This window comes from Heptranchias perlo, chromosome 2 (assembly GCF_035084215.1).
Source record: "Heptranchias perlo isolate sHepPer1 chromosome 2, sHepPer1.hap1, whole genome shotgun sequence".
Classification (NCBI taxonomy): domain Eukaryota; kingdom Metazoa; phylum Chordata; class Chondrichthyes; order Hexanchiformes; family Hexanchidae; genus Heptranchias; species Heptranchias perlo.
The window spans coordinates 91,267,406-91,289,144 of record NC_090326.1 but is presented as its reverse complement, the minus strand read 5'-3'; the positions used below and the strand labels follow the sequence as shown (position 1 = coordinate 91,289,144).

Sequence of the window (21,739 nt, the reverse complement as noted above, 5' to 3'; positions counted from 1 at the left end):
CAGCAACTTCAAAAAAACAAACACCAAGTCAAGTCAGCCATGAGAGTTTCATAAATTATTGTTGGGTGGCCAAGAGGAGAAAGCACCATAAGGGGGAAAATAAAGGAAAGTAAAAACTAAAAAGCTACTATGAAATAATTAATTTTTTAATAAACTCAACACTTACCTGATTTGTTTACCTTTACCAAAATGTCTGAAACATTGGAAGATGAGGGACTAAAAGGGAGCATTGGAGAGCTGCTACAGCTTCATAGAAACATGGAAAATAGGAGCAGGAATAGGCCATTTGGCCTTTCTAGCCTGCTCTGCCATTCAATATGATTGTGGCTGATCCTCTACCTCAATACCATATTCCTGCTGTCTAGAAATCTATCTAGCTCCTTCTTAAACATATTCAGTGACTTGGCCTCCACAGCCTTCTGTGGTAGAGAATTACATAGGCTCACCATCCTCTGAGTGAAGAAATTTCTCCTCATCTTAGTCCTAAATGTTCTGCTTTGTATCCTGAGACTGTGACCCCTTGTTCTGGACCCCCCAGCCAGAGGAAACATCCTCCCTGCATCCAATCTGTCTAGCCCTATCAGAATTTTATATGTTTCAATGAAATCCCCTCTCACTCTTCTAAACTCGAGTGAATACAGGCCGAGTCAACCCAATTTTTCCTCATATGACAGTCCTGCCATCCCAGGAATCAGTCTGGTGAAACTTCGCTGCACTCCCTCTATGGCAAGTATATCTTTTCTTAGGTAAGGAGACCAAAACCGCACACAATACTCCAGGTGTGGTTTCACCAAGGCCCTGTATATCTGCAGTAAGACATCCTTGCTCCTATACTCAAATCCTCTTGCAATGAAGGCCAACGCACTATTTACCTTCCTAACTGCTTGCTGCACCCGCATGTTTGCTTTCAGTGACTGGTGTACAAGGACACCCAGGTCCCTTTGTACATCAACATTTCCCAATCTATCACCATTTAAATAATACTCTGCCTTTCTGTTTTTCCTTCCGAAATGGATAACTTCACATTTATCCACATTATACTGCATTTGCCATGTATTTGCCCACTCACTCAACTTGTCTAAATTGTCTTGAAGCCTCTTTGCTTCCTCCTCACAACTCACAATCCCACCTAGTTTTGTGTCGTCAGCAAACTTGGAAATATTACTTTTGGCTCCGTCATCCAAATCATTGATATATATTGTGAATAGCTGGGGCCCAAGTACTGATCCCTGCGGTATCCCACTAGTCACTGTCTGCCACCCCGAAAAAGACCCATTTATTCCGACTTTCTGTTTCCTGTCTGTTAACCAATTTTCAATCGATGCCTGTATGTTACCCCCAATCTCAGGTGCTTTAGTTTTGCACACTAACCTCTATGTAGGACCTTATCAAAGGCCTTCTGAAAATCCAAATACACCACATCCACTGGTTCTCCCTTATCTATTCTACCAGTTACATCCTCAAAAAACTCCAGGAGGTTTGTCAAACATGATTTCCCTTTCATAAATCCAAGTTGACTTTGTCTAATCCTGTTGATATTTTTTAAGTGTCCTATCATCACATCCTTTATAATAGACTCTGGCATTTTCCCTACTACTGATATTAAGCTAACCGGTCTGTAGTTCCTTGTTTTCTCTCTCCCTCCTTCTTTAAATAGTGGGGTTACATTTGCTACCCTCCAATCTGCATGAACTGTTCCATAATCTATAGAATTTTGGAAGATGGCAACTATGAAAGTGTGACTGTGTAGCCTATAGTGCTACAGTGAATTACTGTAATCAGACAACCAAAATGAAAGATTTCAATACAGTAGTTTTAAAAGAGCAGGCAACATTAAAATTCTGAAGTTAAATTATTTTAAATAGAAATATTAGTATAATTTGTAGGGATGTATATAAGTAATTATGCTAAATAGACCCAAATAACTTGTGCATATAACACAGCACTTCCTCTTCCAACTCAAAAGCTTCAATTTACTGTTTCAAACAGAGAATGCACTTTAATTTCCTGTTACAGTCAGCTAATGAAATTGCTGTATTTTGGTCAGATTCTTCACAGGTGGCTTATGGACACACTGGTAAAGGAGGGATGTTCAAGCCTTTTGTCTTTGTGGGTCATATAGGTTTGTACCACAGAACCTTGAGGGCCACACATAAAATTTAAATCCATATTTCTATTAATTTACAAATATCTCACGTTATTGATGCAAGCAGATCTGGATGAGCTGTTTAAGGATTTATCCATGAATGAGGCAATAGCACTAAGAACAGTTATTTCTAAACCTTCAGACCTACTAAATTCAACCAGGACAAACCAGCAAATAAGAAATATAAACACAGAAAGGATATGCTGATAGGGTTAGATGAAATAGGAAGGATGGAGGCTCATGAACGCCGGCATGGACCTGTTGGGCCAATTGGCCTGTTTCTGTGCTGTACATTCTATGTAAATGAACTATATGTAATGCATCCACTATTTCCAGGGCTACCTCTTTTAGTACTCTGGGATGCAGATTATCAGGCCCTGGGGATTTATCGGCTTTCAGTCCCATTAATTTCTCCAGCACTTTTTTTACTAATACTAATTTCCTTTAATTCCTCCTTCTCACTAGTCCCTGGGAAGTTATTTGTGTCCTCTTTCGTGAAGACGGAACCAAAGTATTTGTTTAATTGCTCTGCCATTTCCTTGTTTCTCATTATAAATTCTCCCGTTTCTGACTGTAAGGGACCTATATTTGTCTTCACTAATCTTTTTCTTTTTACATACTTGTAGAGGCTTTTACAGTCCACTTTTATGTTCCATGCAAGTTTACTCTCATACTCAATTTTTCCCCTCTTAATCAATCTCTTGATCCTTTATTGCTGAATTTTAAACTGCTCCCAATCCTCAGGCTTGCTACTTTTTCTGGCAACTTTATATGACTCCTCTTTGGATCTAATACTATCCTTAATTTCTTTTGTTAGCCGTGGTTGGGCCGCATTTCCTTTTTGTGTTTTTTGCGCCAGAAAGGAATGTATAATTGTTGCAATTCAGGCATTCGTTCCTTAAATGTTAGCCAATGCTTATCCACTGTTACGCCTTTTAATGAAGCTTCCCATTCTATCATAGCCAATTCACTCCTCATATCATCGTAGTTTCCTTTGTTTAGATTTAGGACCCTAGTTTCGGATTGGACTACTTCACTTTCCATCTTAATGAAGTATTCTATCATGTTATGGTCACTCTTCCCTAAAGGATCCTGTACAACAAGATTGTTAATTAATCCTTTCTCTTTGCACAATACCCAGTCTAGGATCGCCTGTTCTCTAGTTGGTTCCTCAACGTATTAGTCTAGAAAACTATCACGTACACCCTCCAGGAATTCTTCCCCCACAGTATTATTGCTAATTCGGTTTGGCCAGTCTATATGTAGATTAAAGTCACCCACGATTACTTGAGTACCCTTGTTATATGCACCTCTAATTTCCTGTTTGATGCCATCCCCTACATTACCACTACTAATTGGAGGCCTATAGACAACTCCCACCAGTGTTTTCTGCCCCTTGGTGCTTCTTAACTCCACCCAGACTGATTCTACATCTTGGTTTTCTGAGCCAATATCCTTTCTCACTATTGCTCTGATTTCATTCTTTACTAACAACGCCACCCCACCTCCTTTTCCTTTTGTCCTGTCCTTCCTAAATATCAAATACCTTTGGATATTCAGCTCCCAGCCTTGGTCACCCTGCAGCCATGTCTCCATAATTGCAATTATATCCGTTTACATCTATTTACGCTGTTAATTCATCTACCTTATTACGAATGCTTCGTGCATTCAGATTCAGTGCCTTTAGATTTGTCTTTTTAACATTTTTAGACATCTTAACATTTTTTTTGTACTATGGCCCTATTTGTCTTATTACCATTTTTTCTTACCCGGACCCTATTTGTTAGTGCACTCTTTTGATTGTATGCTCTGTCCCCTCCTGACACAATCTGGTTATCCTTACCCTAATCACTTTCCTGCACTGCTTTTTTGTCTTTTCTCTTTAGCATTCTAGATTTCTCTCCACCGATTTGCTAGAACTCTGGTCCCAGCATGATTCAGGTGTAGTCCGTCCCAACGGAACAGCTCTCTCTTTTCCCAGTACTGGTGCCAGTGCTCCACGAATCGAAACCCAGTTCTCCCACACCAATCATTGAGCCACGCATCCATCTCTCTGATCTTATTTACCCTATGCCAATTTGCTCGTGGCTCAGGTAATAATCCAGAGATTATTATCTTTGTGGTTCTGTTTTTTAATTTAATCCCTAGCTGCTCACACTCTCTCAATAGTTCCTTTTTCTTGGGTACCAACGACATAGGTAGGACTATGTGGACCACGACAACTGGAACCTCCCACTCCCACTCCAAGTTCTTCTCCAGCCCGAGGAGATGTCCTTAACCCTGGCATCGGGTAGGCAACATACCCTTCGGGATTCATGTTCCTGGCTGCAGAGAACAGTGTCTATCCTCCTAACTATACTGTCACCTACTATAACCACCTTCCTTTTTATTCCTCCCCCCACTTGAATGGCTTCCTGTACCACGGTGCCATGGTCAGTTTGCTCGTCCTCCCAGCAGTCCCTGCACTTGTCCACAGCGGTTGCAAGAACCTCAAATCTATTGGACAAGCGCAGGGACTGAGGCTGCTGCAGTACTACCTCCTGGATCCCCGTACCTGCCTCATTCGCAATCACATATTATCATAGCCTGTCACTTGACACTGGAAAGTCCTAAGAAGCCCGTGTTACCAGCACAGGAAAAAGGTTACATAGGACTTTTAAATGGAATATGGCAGGCAGGACATAGCACATTAAAAAAAATAGTCGTACTTCCACGGTGTTGCAAACTGGGAGTCAAGACCAATTGCAGTGTTCAAGTCAAGCAGAGTTAGAGGGTGGAGGAAGAGCAGGGGGAGAGGCGGAGAGAGGTGAGGTAGTAGAGGGAGGGGGAAGGGAAGAGGAGAATAGGGAGGTGGTAGTGGAAGATGGGGGAGGAAAGCGGAACGGAGGGTAGGGGGAGAAGATAGTGCAGGAGAAGGGAGGAGGAGGAGAGGGGGGAAGGGGAGAAGACGGAGCAGGACAGGAGGAAAGGAGGTGAGGAAAGAGAGGAAGGGAGGCAGAGGGATGATACTGAGTGACTTTGACTGTGACAGGAGATAAGTTCATAATCAAGATCACACTGCCCTCACAATTTAGAGGGCAGTATAGAGAAATGAAACAGGCAAAATAACAACTAATGTAATTTTAAATTTTTTTGCTGAAGTATTTAATCTGCTCAAGTACTAAAATGACAAATTTTATAGATAGAATTTGATCCTAATGAAATGTTAGCAACCAAAGTTGTAGGATTACTTGTTTCATTGCTACATCAGGAGCTGCAACTACAAAAATGAATACAAAGCACTGCAGATAGCAGTTTTTAAAATGTTCAGTTGTAATAGTAAACAGGCCTCCCGATATTTATGGGGAGGCGGTGAGGGAGCGGGGGCGCATGTTTGCGGGGGTGAACCTGGAAATGCCGAGATCACGGAGGTCTTGCCAAATTTAACGGTAGGACCTCACTGTCATTTTTTTATTGCATTTGCCGCCTGGCAGCTGGCCAGATTGACATGCTGGCTGGATGCAGGGCAGGAAAGCCAGTGGTAGTTGGCCATAGCCCCCTCCCCCCAATAATGTCTATTAGTTATACAATACGTTTGACATCAACACTTTACATGTGTGGTAGAAGAAGTTAATGAGGCTGTTCAGGGATGCTGCTGGGTTATTGATTTTATAATATGTTTGACCTGTTTCAGTTTTTAGTCTGGTTATTCACATCTTTTTCTTTACCCCGTTTAAAAAAAAACAATCTGGGTCAAAGTTAGACTTATCAAAAATCAACCTTGAGTGAATTTCTCCATCCATATAATGCATGAATAAATGAGAAGCAGTGTTGAATCCTCCACAAGTGTCCTTAACGTTGAGATTTTCTTAAAAAAAACACACTACGTTTCAAGAGTTCTGGGCCTAAATTTTAACTCGGAAAAACGGGTGGGGCAGTAAAACTTTTAAAATCTAAAACCCGCCTCCAACCCACCCATTTCCAGTTTTAATGGAGGCGGGACGAGGGGCGGGCGACCAACCCGCTCTTAGGAGGAAGGTCGGTCACTAAAAGCTTTCAAGGAGGCTACCTGCCCCCATTTTTACAGCTTTTTCTTTTTAACTTCTGGGGGCTGCCACGCAAGAGGAGGCGAGAAGGCCCAAAACTGCAGGTAAGTGCCTTTATAGCATTGCTTGTGTGCCCGGAAGAGCAGGAGTGCTTCCCTCAGGCCCAACAAGCTTACCTGCAGTGACAATCCCCCCATGATATACGACCCCCCCCCCCCCCCCCCACGATCCCTGACTCCGACCCCTGATGACTCCCGACGCCCCACCCCACCCTGATGACCCCCAACTCCCAATCTAAGACTTACCTCCTCACATCCGCTTCCTGGCTCTTCTCCTGTCTGACTGAGGGAAGCCTGTTAATCAGTAGCGGGAAAGCGACAAAAAAAGACATCCTTACATCAAAATCATAAGGATGTCTGGGAAACCTGTACTTCCAGGAATTCCACCCCCTCCCCCCCCCCCCCCACCCCCGACCCGCCGTCTTTCCGCCTCCGGGCTAAAATATAGGCCCTGATGACAAAGTACTGTTAAGCACAATATTTTTGAAGACGTTTTCCACGTTAGAATCATAGAAAGGTTACAGCACGGGAGGAGGTCATTTGACCCAGAGAGTCCACACCAGCTTTATGCACGAGCAATCCAGCTACTCCTACTCCCCCGCCCTTTCCCTGTAGCCCTGCACATTTTAACGTTTCAGGTACTTATCCAGTTCCCTTTTGAAGTTTATGATTGAATCTGCCTCCACCACTCCCTCGGGCAATGCATTCCAGATCCCAACCACTCGTTGCGTAAAAAAAGTTTTCCCTCATGTCACCTTTGGTTCTTTTGCCGATCACCTTAAATCTATGTCCTCTGGTTCTTGACCTTCTGCCAACGGGAACAGTTTCTCTCTATCTACTCTGTCTAAACCCCTCATGATTTTGAATACCTCTATCAAATCTCCCCTCAGCCATCTCTGTTCCAAGGAGACCAATCCCAGCTTCTCCAGTCTATCCATGTAAATTAAGTCCCTCATCCCTGGAATCATTCTAGTAAATCTCCTCTGCACCCTCTCTATGGCCTTCACATCTTTCCTAAAGTGCGGTGCCCAGAACTGGACACAATACTCCGATTGTGGCCGAACCAGTGTTTTATAAAGGTTCATCATGAATTCCTTGCTTTTGTACTCTATGCCTCTATTTATAAAGCCCAGGACCCCGTATGATTTTAACCGCTTTCTCAACCTGCCCTGCCATCTTCAACGATTTGTGCACATATACCCCCAGATTCCTCTGTTCCTCTACCCCTTTTAGAATTGTGCCCTCTAGTTTATATTGCCTCTCCTCATTTTTCCTACCGAAATGCATCACCTCACATTTTTCTGGGTTAAACTTCATCTGCCACCTGTCCGTCCATGCCACCAGCCTGTCTATATCCTCTTGAAGTCTATCACTATCCTCCTCACTGTTTGCTACCCTTCCAAGTTTTGTGTCATCTGCAAATTTTGAAATTGTGCCCTGTACTCCCAAGTCCAAGTCAAGAAAAGCAGTTGTCCCAGCACCGACTGCTGGGGAACACCACTGCACACCTCCCTCCAGTCTGAAAAACAACTGTTCACCACTACTGTCTGTTTCCTGTCATTTAGCCAATTCTCTATCCGTGTTGCTATTGCCCCTTAATTCCATGGGCTGCAATCTTAATAGCAAGCATACATGTGGCACTTTTTGAAAATCTATATACATTACATCAACTGCATTTTTACAAATCCATGCTGGCTTTCCCTAATCAATCCACACTCGTCCAAGTGACTATTAATTCTGTCCCGGATTATCGTTTCCAAAAGTTTCCCCACCACCGAGGTTAAACTGACTGGCCTATATCTGCTGGGTTTATCTTTAAACCCTTTTTTGAACAAGGGTGTAACATTTGCAATTCTCCAGTCCTCTGGCACCACCTCCATATCTAAGGATGTTTGGAAGCTTGCCAAAGTTAACTTTCAGGTAAATTATTTTTGCACAGACCTGTATTTGTTTTTTCATCATCACTAATAAAGAATTATTCATCAGTTATATTATTTGTAAGGTAAATATTATGGGGCAAAGCAGGTTTAAATATTTTTTCAGTGGAAATTTGTGTTTTTCATGAAAAGTTTCTGCATAAATTCTAAAATATGTTAATGAAAAGAATCCCTAAAAAATACTATTGGTTTCGCACTCAGCTGTTGCAATAGAGTTGAGTGGAGGCTGTGTTAGAGGAAGATAGCTCTCTGATATTTTGTGTGCTGAAAATGACTTGTTATGGAGGGAAGTATGGCAGTCATTTTGCACACAGCAAGATTCTGCAAACAGCAATGAGATGAAAGACTACTTAATCAGTTTTTGGTGATGTTGACGAGGACATTGGGAGAGATCCTTGAAATAGGAAGAGAGGACTTGGTTTAATATCTCATCTGTAGGAACCTCTGATAATGCTGCACTCCATCAATACTCCACTGGAGTGTCAGCCCTGTTTAGGTGCTTAAGTCATGGAGCTTAGCTTGAACCCACAACTTTCTGACTTAGAAGTGAGAGTGCTACCTGCAGATCCAAGCTGACATTCTAAATTGAGGGCAATTGAGGTCCTTGTATGCTCCTGGCAGTAGCTCCGAGCAGAATCTTTGAAGGCTAGAGAAACGTCACCTTTTCGATCTTCTTCGTATATGACCCAGGGCGATGGAGGAAAGTGGAAAGGACACGGACCTGAAAAAGACCACTTAAAACAGAAGAATATTTTATTAAAACAATGTGTTTCTGCATGTGCTGTATAAATGGGACATGCAGTATGAAAGATTACAGTTTACGATGAAGAAGACCTTTATAAGCTCATAACCTATGTACTTGCTGTTCTGTTTATTATGATAATTCAGGTTATATATAGAAGTATTAACTTAGAAATTACACTGTGTAGGAATGCGTGACATGTTGATGTGAAATTATTGTTCATGCTATTTTAAGATGTGGAGATGCCGGTGATGGACTGGGGTTGACAATTGTAAACAATTTTACAACACCAAGTTATAGTCCAGCAATTTTATTTTAAATTCACAAGCTTTCGGAGATTTTCTCCTTCCTCAGGCAAATGTTTCAAGATCTCCTTGATTATTGTATTAGGTAATTCCACTTAGGTAAGTGCAATTTTATTGTGGTAGCTGACTATTCACATGAGAGCTCATCTTAAGATTCCTGGTGTATACACATTACTGCGTGTCTGCTAGTGCTATAGTGATGCTCTACCACAATGTACTTACTATTTCTTGAAAGTCGTGCTGCCTAGTTTCAGCTTCTGCCCATCCCTGAAAGAACTGGGTCCGCTGACAGACAGAGGGGTCTTTTGCTTTACCTAATACAATCTGATTGCGCTCTCTTTATTGCCACTTAAGGAATAATTTTGCAAGGAAAGGCTCCTCAGGCAAATGTTTCAAGATCTCCATAAATGCGTAGGCTTCAAGGAGATCTTGAAACATTTGCCTGAGGAAGGAGAAAATCTCCGAAAGCTTGTGAATTTAAAATAAAATTGCTGGACTATAACTTGGTGTTGTAAAATTGTTTACAAATGCTATTTTAACAGAGACTTTAACCCGTTCATTTTAAATGGCCCTGTTAAAATTGGACAAAAGTAATTTCAGTTTTAATTGTTCAAAGGTTAATATTGCACAGTGTACATTCTAGGCCAATTTTATTTGTTCTTTTTCATTCCCCATTTTTTTTTAAATCAAGAGTTCTGTACTCGAGGTAGTATTCATGTAATTGGGTCAGTTTTGGCAAAACACATAAAGACAATTTTAATAAATATATGTATTTTTAAATTTTGTTTTTGTTTTTGCTTTTTCAAAGCTGAGTTCATGCAGACCACAGCTGTCTGGTTTAAATCCCCTGTGACATCTCAATGCCATTGTGTCATTGTAAAGGTGGAAAGACCTTTCAGCCAATCATCTTTCATCTGCTAACTTAAGTGCAATTTTATTGTGGTAGCTGACTATTCACATGAGAGCTCATCTTAAGATTCCTGGTGTATACACATTACTGCGTGTCTGCTAGTGCTATAGTGATGCTCTACCACAATGTACTTACTATTTCTTGAAAGTCGTGCTGCCTAGTTTCAGCTTCTGCCCATCCCTGAAAGAACTGGGTCCGCTGACAGACAGAGGGGTCTTTTGCTTTACCTAATACATGATCTGATTGCGCTCTCTTTATTGCCACTTAAGGAATAATTTTGCAAGGAAAGGCTCCCAGTGTGGAATCTTGCTAAATGGGAGCAAAGATCAGAGACAGAGCTATTGGCTCATAGGATCTATTTTGTGGCCCGTGCTGCTGTCGAGAAAGGCTAGAGACTCGTGGAGTCATCCCTTTATGGCCTGACATGGTTGATCTTTAATTTTGCAAAATTCTTTTCACCTTATGTATGAATAGCAAAACATTTGGCATATTGAATTGCATGGTGTACTTTCCACCAAAAACAACTTTTCTGTTTCTTTTTGCAGTATTAGTAGAAACTCGGTTAACATTTGGAGCTTTGCTGCACAGAGCTCAACAGGATAGAAGAAACTGCTTAGTCTCGCGTACAATACATACATTGTAGGTCAAAATTTAAGCTTTCAGTTACAAGTAATATGTGGATTGCTTGCATAAATGAGCATATTTGATATTTTTAAATTTTCCTGAAACTTCAAAGTTTTCAGATACACAATAAGCTCACAGGCTTGAATTTACCCAATAGGCAATGCTAATTTAATTCTTTTGGTTTAGCATTACAATCACTAATGAACTGTTACTAGCCCAGTTCAGATTTCAATGTCCCAGCACTGCAGCAATGAATCTGTTTTTCCCTCATGTATGACAGACATTGAGATTCAGCAAATGGATAAAGTTCCATGATATCTCATGTAGTTGCTGTTATTTGTCTCAGTGGTAGTATTCTTGCCTCTGAGTTAGAAGGTTATGGGTTCAAGTCCCACTCTAGAGACTTGAGCACATAATTAAGGACTGCAGTGTTGGAGATGCCGTCTTTCGGATGTGACTTTAAAGCAAAGCTCCATCTGCCCTTTCTGGTGAACGTAAAAAATCCCATGGCGCTGTTCGAAGAGCAAAGGATTTCTCTCGTCCTCGCGAACATTTATCCCTCAACCAAAGCCTAAAACAGATGATCATAGAATGGTTACAGCACAGAAGGAGACCATTCGGCCCATTGAGCCCGTGATCTGGTCATTTATTTAATTGCCGTCTGTGGGAGCTTGGTGTGTGCAAATTGGCTGTCACGTTTCATACATTACAACAGTGACTACACTTTAAAAGTATTTCATTGGTTTGGGACATCCTGAGGTCGTGAAAGGCACTTTATAAATGCAAGTCTTTTTTTCTTTTCTTTCCTGTTTTGGCAATAATTTATTGAGTTACACAATCCTGTATAAATCCATTAGCCCATTTAAGAAATAATAGTAATCCAGTAACTGTTCTTATTGTGTTCATCTTTTGAGTACTGACACATTTTGAATTTCTTCAGGGATGAAGAGGGATAGCTACTGATTCGGTGTTATAAGGGCAGTACCTTTCTTTCCCTCGCCAATTTTCTTCCCTCTCCTCCTCCTTTCCTGAACGGATTGACACCTTGTCAGGGTACAGTTCCAATGCACCTTCCTAGTCCCCACTCAGTTGACCATTATTCATGTGTGTGCGCCTTGCTGGTCAGTGTCAGTAGGATATTTGGCTGCAGGGGGCATTGCAATCTTTTAAATAGAACCATAGAAAAGATACAGCACAGAAGGGGGCTATTCGGCCCATCGCATCTGCGTCGGCTCGAAGAACAACCAGGTGCCCGTTCTAATCAGCACCCGGTCCGTAGCCCTGCAACTTAGAGCACTTTATGTGCAGGTCCAGGTACTTTTTAAAAGAGTTGAGGGTCCCTGCCTCTACCACCAATTCGGGCAGCGAATTCCATACACCCACCATCCTCTGGGTAAAAATATTTTTCCTTATGTCCCCTCTAATCCTTCCGCCAATCAGCTTAAACCTATGTCCTCTAGTTCTTGAACTCTCCACTAGGGGAAACAGGTACTTCCTGTCTACTCTATCTAGGCCCCTCATAATTTTGTACACCTCAATCTCCCCTCAGCCTCCTCTGCTCCAAGGAAAACAACCCCAGCCTATCCAATCTCTCCTCGTAGCTGCAATTTTCAACATTCTTGTAAATCTTCTCTGCACTCTCTCCAGAGCAATTACGTCCTTCCTGTAATGTGGTGACCAGAACTGCGCACAATACTCCAGCTGTGGCCTTACCAGCATTTAATACAGTTCCATCATTACATCCCTGCCTTTGTATTCTATACCTTGGCTAATAACGGAGAGCATTCCATATGCCTTCTTCACAACCTTATCTACCTGTACTGCCACCTTCAGGGACCTGTGCACATGCACTCCAAGGTCTCTCACTTCCTCTACCCCTCTCAATATATTCCCGTTTACTGTTTGCCCTCCCTAAGCGCATTACCTCACACTTCTCCGGGTTGAACTCCATTTGCCACTCTTCCGCCCACTCCACAAACCCATTGATATCTTCTTGGAGTCTACAGCTACCCTCTTCACTATCAACCACACGGCCAATTTTTGTGTCGTCTGCAAATTTACCAATCATGCCCCCTACATTCAAGTCCAAATCATTAATATATATCACAAGCAGCAAGGGACCCAACACTGAGTCCTGTGGCACACCACTGGAAACGGATTTCCATTCGCAAAGACATCCATCAACTTTTACCCTTTGTTTCCTGTTACTGAGCCAATTTTGGATCCAATTTGCCACATTTCTCTGTATCCCATGGGCTTTTACCTTTCTGATCTTTCTAAAGGGAGCTCATTCTGTCCTCATTCAATATCCACGGAAGTAGAGTAAGAAATGGTAGAGTATTAGGTGGGATCAGACTAAGAGACAATATGAGAAGGTCCAAGATAGTTTGAGAGTGCATGTGTGTAAACGCAAGAAGTGTGGTAAATAAGGTTGGTGACCTGTAGGCGCAAATAGTCACGTGGAAATATGATGTAGTGGCGATAATGGAGACCTGGCTCAAAAAAGGGCAGGATTGGGTACTAAATATTCCTGGATACAAGGTGTTCAAGAAAGATAGGAAAGGAAAAAAAGGAGGGGGAGTGGCAGTATTGATTAAGGAGAATATTGCAGTGCTGGAGAGAGAGGATGTCCTTGAGGGGTTTAGTTAGAGTTAAGAAACAGTAGAGATGCCAATACACTACTGGGTTTATTCTATACGTCACCAACTAGTGGGAAGGATACAGAGGAGCAAATTTGCAGGGAAATTAGAGTTGTGCAAAAACTGTAGAGTAGTGATAATGGGGGACTTCAACTATCCTAATATAGATTGGGATAGTAATAGTGTAAAGGCAAAGAGGGGGAGGAATTTCTGAAGTGTGTTCTAGAGAACTTACTTGATCAGTATGTTTCTGGCCCAACGAGGAAGGAGGCATTGCTGGATCTGGTTGTGGGGAATGAGGTGGGTCAAGTGGAGCAAGTGTCAGTGGGGGAATATTTAGGGAACAGTGATCATTGAATCATAAGGTTTAGATTAATTATGGAAAAGGACAAGGAGCAAGCTGGAGTAAAAATACTTACTTGGAGGAGGGACAATTTCAGTGGGTTGAGAACGGATCTGGCCCTGGTAAATTAGAATCAAAGATTGGCCGGCAAAACTGTAATCGCACAATGGGTGGCCTTTAAAGAGGAGATGGTTCGGGTACAGTTTAGGTACATTCCCTCATTGTGCAGCTGGTGTGCGACCACACGCAGTGCATCATGCAGGTCAATCAAGATTTTTCGTTGTATGTTGCATGCTGCACAACCTCGCCATTATGAGGGAAGCAGCCCTTGCCATCGCCTATCAGGCGAGAACCTTAGCCAGAGGAAGAGGAGGAGGAAGTGATGGGGGAGGAACTGGAGGAAGAGGCAGGGAGGCTTCCAAGGTATTCAGGACCTGTCTGCCAGGGCTCTGTGTAATCAGCTGATTAATGAGCGATACCAGTAACTTCAACGACATCTCCCCATTCACCAACAGTCCCACACTCCTTACCTTTCTGCTCCCTCATGACCATCAAATCGCCCTCCTTATACATTGCTTCCTCCCTCAGCCCATCACAGAAATGAAAACCAGCGCCAAATGCAAATTCAAATTCAAATTTCCAAATTAACATGTAATAATTCAAACAAAATGAGACTATTCACCCTTGTGCATTCCCTTAGTGACTGTCATTCGTGTGCCTTTACCCATCCTAGTGCTCCTACGAGGTGCATCCCCAGTGGCTGGAGCATAGGAGGAGGAAGGCTGCTGACCTTCAATTGAGGAGAGTGCATATGGCATTGGAGGATGACCTCAAGCAGCTCTGGGCCGGAAGGGCCCGGCTTCAGACTGCACTATCTCGGCCTGGGCTGCAGCAGTCTGGCCTGGCTGGCTGACAGACAATGGTAAGGGCACTGATGGAGTGGCGGGGGTGGGAGCAGGAATGCTGTCATGCTGAGAGAGGACAGCAGGTTCATCTTCAATGGCACCACTGCCACTCTCCCGGGACGGCGCCTCAGCAATCTTGGTGATCTGCTGGAGAACAGATTGCAGGACTGCTGTGACGCCCTGGAAGCCCCGTTCCACAATGGAAACCAGAGCCACAGTAGCAGCAGTCTGAGTTTCCAAGGCAGCAGTCTGAGCTCCAAATGCAGCAGTCAGACCTTGAATGGCAGAATGTTTGTGCTGCAATGGAAGCTGTGACATCGGTCATCAGACGCTGTATCATGGTGGGTTCTACAGGTATGCTGATGGAGGTGACCACCCGTTCCATGTGGGAAAGGATGGGCTGCAAACTCTGTGCAAAGCCGTGTGCCAAGTTCGAGGTGGATTCCTCCATGCCCCTTGACATTGTGCGCAGGTTTTCTGGCAGGCTTTCCAGTGCACCAAGCATTTGGTTGTGTACGCCTATCAGCTTTCTCCTGTAGCCTGGCCCATCGAAATCATCATCTGACTCCTCGGCAGCAGAATTAGTGTGCAACCTTGCCCTCCGGTGAGCTGGCACCTGCGGTATCCGTTGCCCCCTGCCCCGGCTCCTGCGCAATTGTGCCCAGTGTCTCACCACATGCTGATCCCTCCTCTAACCTAGCCACTAAAGTACGTGCAGTGTCAGTATCTGAGCTGGTGGCTGTGGGTGTAAGATCGAATGACAGTGTGTCTGCATCATCACTGTCATATTCCTCTGCCTCCTCTGGTGGTGCCGATTCCAGTTCTTGGGTATCTGCAATGACAAAGGGATACGGGTTGGGTTGTGGTGAGGGGAGAGGAGAAAGTAAGAAGTCCATTCTTACACCATCTGCAGCATGTGAGTCAGAAAAGATTGTGGGATGAGTGAAAAATGTGGAGCGAGAAGGAGGATTAGGTATGCAGAGACCCTCATTATCAATCTCTCCAGCACTGCCAGTGGCCACGGCCGCAGTGACGCCCTGCCCAATGGTCAACATCACTGTCTCCTCCATGGGGGTGAGGACGTGTAGGTGTCCCTGTCCTCCCCCATGTCTTTCCTGCTGCCTGTTGTTATGCACCACCTTCTCCCGGAAGAAAGAGGGAAGTGTGTCAGTGAGTGTCCTGCAAGATGTTTGGATGATGTGGCTGTCATGGTTGAATAGCTGCCATTGTGTGATCTGTGAGTTGTGGCTGTGTAGCTTGCAAGAGGGGTACTATGTGAGGGTGAGATGCAGCATCTGATTTGAAGAGTTGCATACTGATGGAAAGAGTTTGTTGGTAGGTGGGTGCGTGAAGCAGTGGATGAGGCTAGTGGTATAGTTGGTAGTATAAGCCACTTGACAGTTGAAGTCACACACCTTGACCACTTGTGTCAAATCATTGAATTTCTTCCTTCACTGCATCCACGTGCGTGGTGCGATGCTCCTGGCATTTACCTTGTCTCCTACAGCCACCCACTGCCTGTTCAGCATGTGTCTGGAGGGCCTCCTGTCCCCCTGCAGATAAAGGATGCCCCTCCGTGGGTCCACCTCTTGAATCAAGGCCACTAGAGCGTTGTCCGAGAACCTTGGTGCACGCTCTCTCGCAGGCCTAGCCATTCCTCAGTATATACCAGCCCAGAGTAAATTGCCACACCAATTCCAGGTTTCCCTGCAACCACAGTGCACTTCCCCTTTAAGAGGTGCAAGCTGTCTTCAAGTAGTGCTAGCCACTCCTGATATCTGGGCCTCGTGCAGCTAGTGCAGGTAACGCTGGCTGCATGCAGCAGTCACTGCAATCACCAGGCAACACGAATGTTATGTGCTGCTTGCATCTTAACAACCAAGTGCGGGTTAATCGCGCACTGCGATCCTAGTGCCCGTTTTCGGGGGTTAACCAATTTAACCCCCGTCCTTCCTTGCACCAGTCACTCTAAATAATCTAACCAGTATGGCTGCTATGAAGTGAACAAGACTGAATGCAGTGGCTCTTCCTTCGATAACATATCCCCTTGTAGAGTAGTGCCTGGCCTCTGCATTGCCCCCCCCGCCCCCCCCCCCATGTGATTGTATAGCTGACATCAGGGGCTTACTCTCTAGGGAATCAAAACACAAATTCATATTCTGCCAATCATAGGATGAAGAGGAGAGAAAACTGGGGGAGATGTGTACTGGATAATAATAGGATTTCTTGTCTAGGGAAAAGCTCAGGATGAGTTCCAACATCCTACACTGTCCAAATTTAATTTGCTTTCTTTTAGGAATTTCCTACACCAAATATATTTTAAAATATATTCAGTCCCCATTCTTATCAAACACAAGGGGCTCGATTTTAGGGTCGGGTTACCTGCGGGTTTCCAGCGGGGGGGCCCCGAAAATCCCGATCTCCGATCACGTGACCGGATTCAGACGAAATCCCGGCCACTTCCGGGTACCGCGCTGACGTGCGGGGCTGCGCGCGCAAGCCCCGCTGGTGGGAATCCCGCAGGCAATTAAAGCCAGCGGGGTTCCACTTGAGAGCACTTAACTTGCTCGTTGTGGTCAGTTAATGAGCTGAAGCAGCTGTCAAAAGAGGAAGTGTGGGATTTTACGGTCAAAGCAGTCAGTTTCCCACACTGGGGGAAACAGGACCCTTCAAACCAGGCGTGTTGCAGCCAGCAGCCTGTGCCAGGTGCCAAGGTGCGCTCCACGGGGGAGCGCCCTCACCCACGCAGGAGGCCACCGCGTCACATAGGGCAACCCCTGCCCTCCACCAACCCCCGCCAAGCCAGAGGACAGACCGACACGAAACCGCAGCCCCAGTCCGAGGACCCACCCACCTACCCTGCACAACCCCTCACACCAACACCTGCCAGATGGGTGGTGCGTTGACATCGTCGGAGGACGAACAGCATGACCAGCCCCAGAAGCCTCACAGTCCACGCCGTCCGCCTCGGAGAGGTGGGGCCCCCCAACACGGTGCTGCGGCACACCCACCTGCACAGCAGGAGGGAGGGCAACCGCAGAGAGAGATGCGTCGCAGGAGGCACTACCCTCCGCACAGGGTGTACAGAGCGAGGCTCAGCTTCATGGACCTCTCCGAGGAGCAGTGCATACGGAGGCTCAGAGTCAATCGCCAGGTAGTCGCCGACATCTGCAGCCTCCTTAACGACGAGCTGCTCCCTGATGGACCAAGCAGCATCTTCTTACCTGTCGCCGTCAAAGTCACCACTGCCCTCAACTTCTTCGCATCCGGTTCCTTCCAGGGTGCCACCGGGGACATCACCGGGGTCTGTCAGTCCTCTGCACACAAGTGCATAAGGCAGGTCACCGATGGGTTGTTCCGCAGGGCCTCCCACTACATCAACTTCGCCATGGACGAGCGCAGCCAGATGGAGAGGGCGGTTGGATTCCATGCCATGGCCGGCTTCCCACGGGTGCAGGGTGTAATCGACTGCACCCACATCGCAATACGGGCACCTCCGCATGAGCCAGGGCTGTTCATCAACAGGAAGGGGTATCACTCCATGAACGCCCAGCTCATCTGTGACCACCGCCAGAGATTCCTACACGTGTGCGCCAGATACCCCGGCAGCTGCCACGATGCCTTCGTCCTCAGGGAGTCCGCCGTCCCGCCCATCCTGCAGGCACCCAACGCCGGCAACGGCTGGCTCCTCGGCGACAAGGGGTATCCCCTCCACACGTGGCTCATGACACCTCTGAGGAACCCCATCACCGAGCCGGAGCGTCGGTACAATGACAGCCACACTGCTACCAGGTCTACAATTGAGCAGACCATAGGGCTTCTCAAGATGCGCTTCAGGTGCCTTGATCGTTCTGGGGGAGCGCTCCAATACACACCATTCAGAGTGGGACGAATCATAGTTGTCTGCTGTGCCCTGCACAACATGGCCCAACAGAGAGGGGTGCCGCTGGAGGAGGCCCCATCCACACCCGCCACCCACATTGAGGAAGGCGAGGGCGAGGAGGAGGAGGAGGAGGAGGAGGCGGAGGCGGAGGAGGAGGAGGAGGACGCGCCCGAGGATGTTGGACGACCCATGCGCCGAGCCGCGACTCACCGGGATGGTCGCCGGGCCAGGGACGCACTCATACGTCAACGGTTCTCCTAGAGTCAGACACTGCGAGGCGCTCGCATCTCCTCACCTGCACATGCGAGCGGCCATACCAGCCCCCTCCACTGAAGAGTGCTGCCAGTAATCCTGCACCCACAGCAGTGTGCCCAATGGGTGGCAGCAGGTGTTCGCCGTCATGATGGCCTCCACGGAACGCAACTACTGCACAAGCCGCGGAAGAATGGACGAGAGGTGGCAGGAGTGGTGAGAATAGACTATTTAATATGTGGAATGTGACATCATTTAAGAAACAAAGTACAAAATAATAAACACCCTGGTGTATTCCCTTTGTGATTATAAGGCCTTTGGAATTCTTCTCCGGGAACCCCTACGTGGTGCTACCCCTGTGGCTCCAGCAGAGGTAGTGGCAGGTTGCTCGTCTTCTTGCCTTGACCGGGTAGATGCTTTTGGCGGACGGCCCCTGGGTTTCGGTGCCCGTGAGGGCACCTCCACAGACTGCTCCTCCTGCACCGGGGCAGGGGCAGACTCGGCCACCTGGAGAGGAGGCACCATTGCGGGTGCTGGTTGAGAGGTGGGCGACGGGTGGGACGTGGGGACGCCTTGAGAGGCGTCCCCGCTTCCATGTCCCCGGTCACCATCATCCCTCTCTTGGCCTCGGCCCACATCACCCCTTCCACCCTGCTGGACGGCAGTTTGGATGGCATGTGTGAGGCCTTGCAAGGCCACCCCTAGTGTATCCCTCAGCCTGTTGGTGGCGTCGGAATGTTGCTCACCCTGAATCCGTACAGACGTTGTGAGGGCCTGCAAGGACTCGAAGTGGAGCTGTGCGTGACGCTCGAGGGAGGCCAGCCTGTCCTCCACCGCAGACAGTCCCGCACCTACCTGCGACACTGTGTCGTCGGTACCCTCCTGTGCCTGCGCCACCAATGCCCACATGCAGGAGGTGGACTCCTCCATCGCCTGCGCTATTGTGGACAATGCGCGCGGCACCTCTGCCAGCACCTCAGCAATTAGCTGGTGGCCCTCGACGACTCTCCTTTTCTCTGGTGGCCCCCTGGGTTCAGCATCTGGGTCCGGCTGAGCAGAGCCTGGAGATGAGTGCTCCCTCCGTCGCGGACCCTCCGCGGCTGCCCCTGCCACCAGGGTCTGCTCATGCTCACTCGTGCGCAGTGACTCACCAAGTGCTACCCCAACTAGTTGGCGAGGGGGACCCACCGAGGTGCGTGTCTCTGCGCTGGTGGATGGTTGGCTCTGATGTGACGATGCACCCTCAGAGACCGCCATGTCCTCTGAGGAATCGCCCTCCATGCTCGCTTGATCCAAAGACGCACCTGCAAGAGAACAGAGGGCACTTTGAGGCATGTGGACCAACTTGACAGTGCGCCTGATGGCAGGTGATGATACGGTCACTCGCGATCATGGGTGTTGAGTGTCAGCTTTCCCTTACCGCCCATTTCGGCAGCGACACACTCGCCATCGGCCACCGACAGGCAATGTCGCGTGCGGGCGAGGTCGAGCGCCTCCACCTCTGCGTCGGTGAGCTCCACCACTTGCGGCGGCCCACCTCTGGTGCGTGCCCTTTCGCGGTTGTTCTTGCTCCTCTTCTCCTGTGAAGGCAAAACACAGATGTGTGAGTGGGTGCGTCTTGCATCGTGAGACGCATCGAGCATCGGTGTGGTTGGGTTGAGCGTGGCGCGGAACGGATGGGAGGAAGTGTGGGCCACGTGCTCATCCCATTGCATGGGGATTGGGGTGTGTGGTAGTGTTCGGGTGGGGTCAGGGACGGTGGGTACTTGCGTGCACGGCGAGGATGGTGAATGAGTGGCTGTGAGGATTGCTGATGGAGCGCAGTGGTGGCTGTGCAGGAGGGGGTTGTGATCTGCTTGGCGTGATGGTGGGGACGGGATGTGGGAGGGTGCGTTGGTGTACTCACCTTGCCAGACCTAGTCAGGTCATTGAAGCGCTTGCGGCACTGCTCCCAAGTCCTTGGGGTGTTGCCCCTGCTGCTCACCTCCGCCGCCACCTCTGCCCATGCCTTCCTGGTTGCGGCGGCAGGGAACTTGCGCCCATCCTCAGGGAAGAGTGTTTCCCTCCTCCTCCTCACGCCCTCCAGCATCAGCTGCAGTGCCAGATCTGAAAAACGGGGCGCAGCCTTTCCCCTTGGTTGAGCCATTCTCCCAGACCTCTTGCTTGCAGCAGGAGGGGCTTTGGGAGACTGCCCCTTTAACTGGAGCTCCTACATCGCGTCGACGGTACTGCGCATGCGCAGCCGGCCGGCACGCAGCTGGGGAGCGCAGAACCCGGAAGCAGGCCTTAATGGGTCCAATTATCCCGCGATCGCGTGGGGGACGCGAACAATTACCCGTCCGCGTTTTCGACGCTCCCGGAGGACCACCCGCTGGGAACCCGCAGGCCTGCTAAATTCGAGCCCAAGATGCTTAATAGTCAGTGATGTGTAAAACAAAACATTCTGTAATATTATATGAGGCATGTAACCTGGCATACAAGTTTGGTCAAAAGTAACTTGGGTAGTTCCCAAAAGTGATTAACTAATTGTTGAACTTAGAAAATATTTTAATTTATATTAACTGACTGCAGAAATAGGAAAATCCAAGCCTGTCAAGTCAGTTAAGATGCTATTTCTACACATCTGTTAAATAGTCTTATATTCTGTGAATATCTTGTTTGATTGTCCCTCCTAGCTATCCCCCAGCAAGGTCAATGGAAATCTGTTGGTTTGGAATTTTCCTGGATTTCACAGGATTCCTCACAATTAAGTTTTCTGGATATTTCATTGAAACCTTCTACTGTTAAGTTGGAATTGGGTCTGACAATATTTCCATTGTTACATGACCCTCCAAAATCAAAATAGTCACCAAGCAACTATTGACTAATGCAATGTTTTTTACTTTACAGCTGTTTCTATTATACATTTGCAGATGGCTGAGTGAAAATGATTGCTGCTAGGATTGTGGTCAGCTACCTTCAATGTCTAC

General features: G+C 46.8%; 1 protein-coding gene across 2 annotated transcripts in view; it reads left to right on the top strand.

The window, feature by feature from the left end:
* Positions 1-21,739, top strand: part of umad1 (UBAP1-MVB12-associated (UMA) domain containing 1) — a 182,846-nt gene that overhangs the window by 122,071 nt on the left and 39,036 nt on the right. The gene's annotated exons all lie outside the window — the stretch shown is intronic.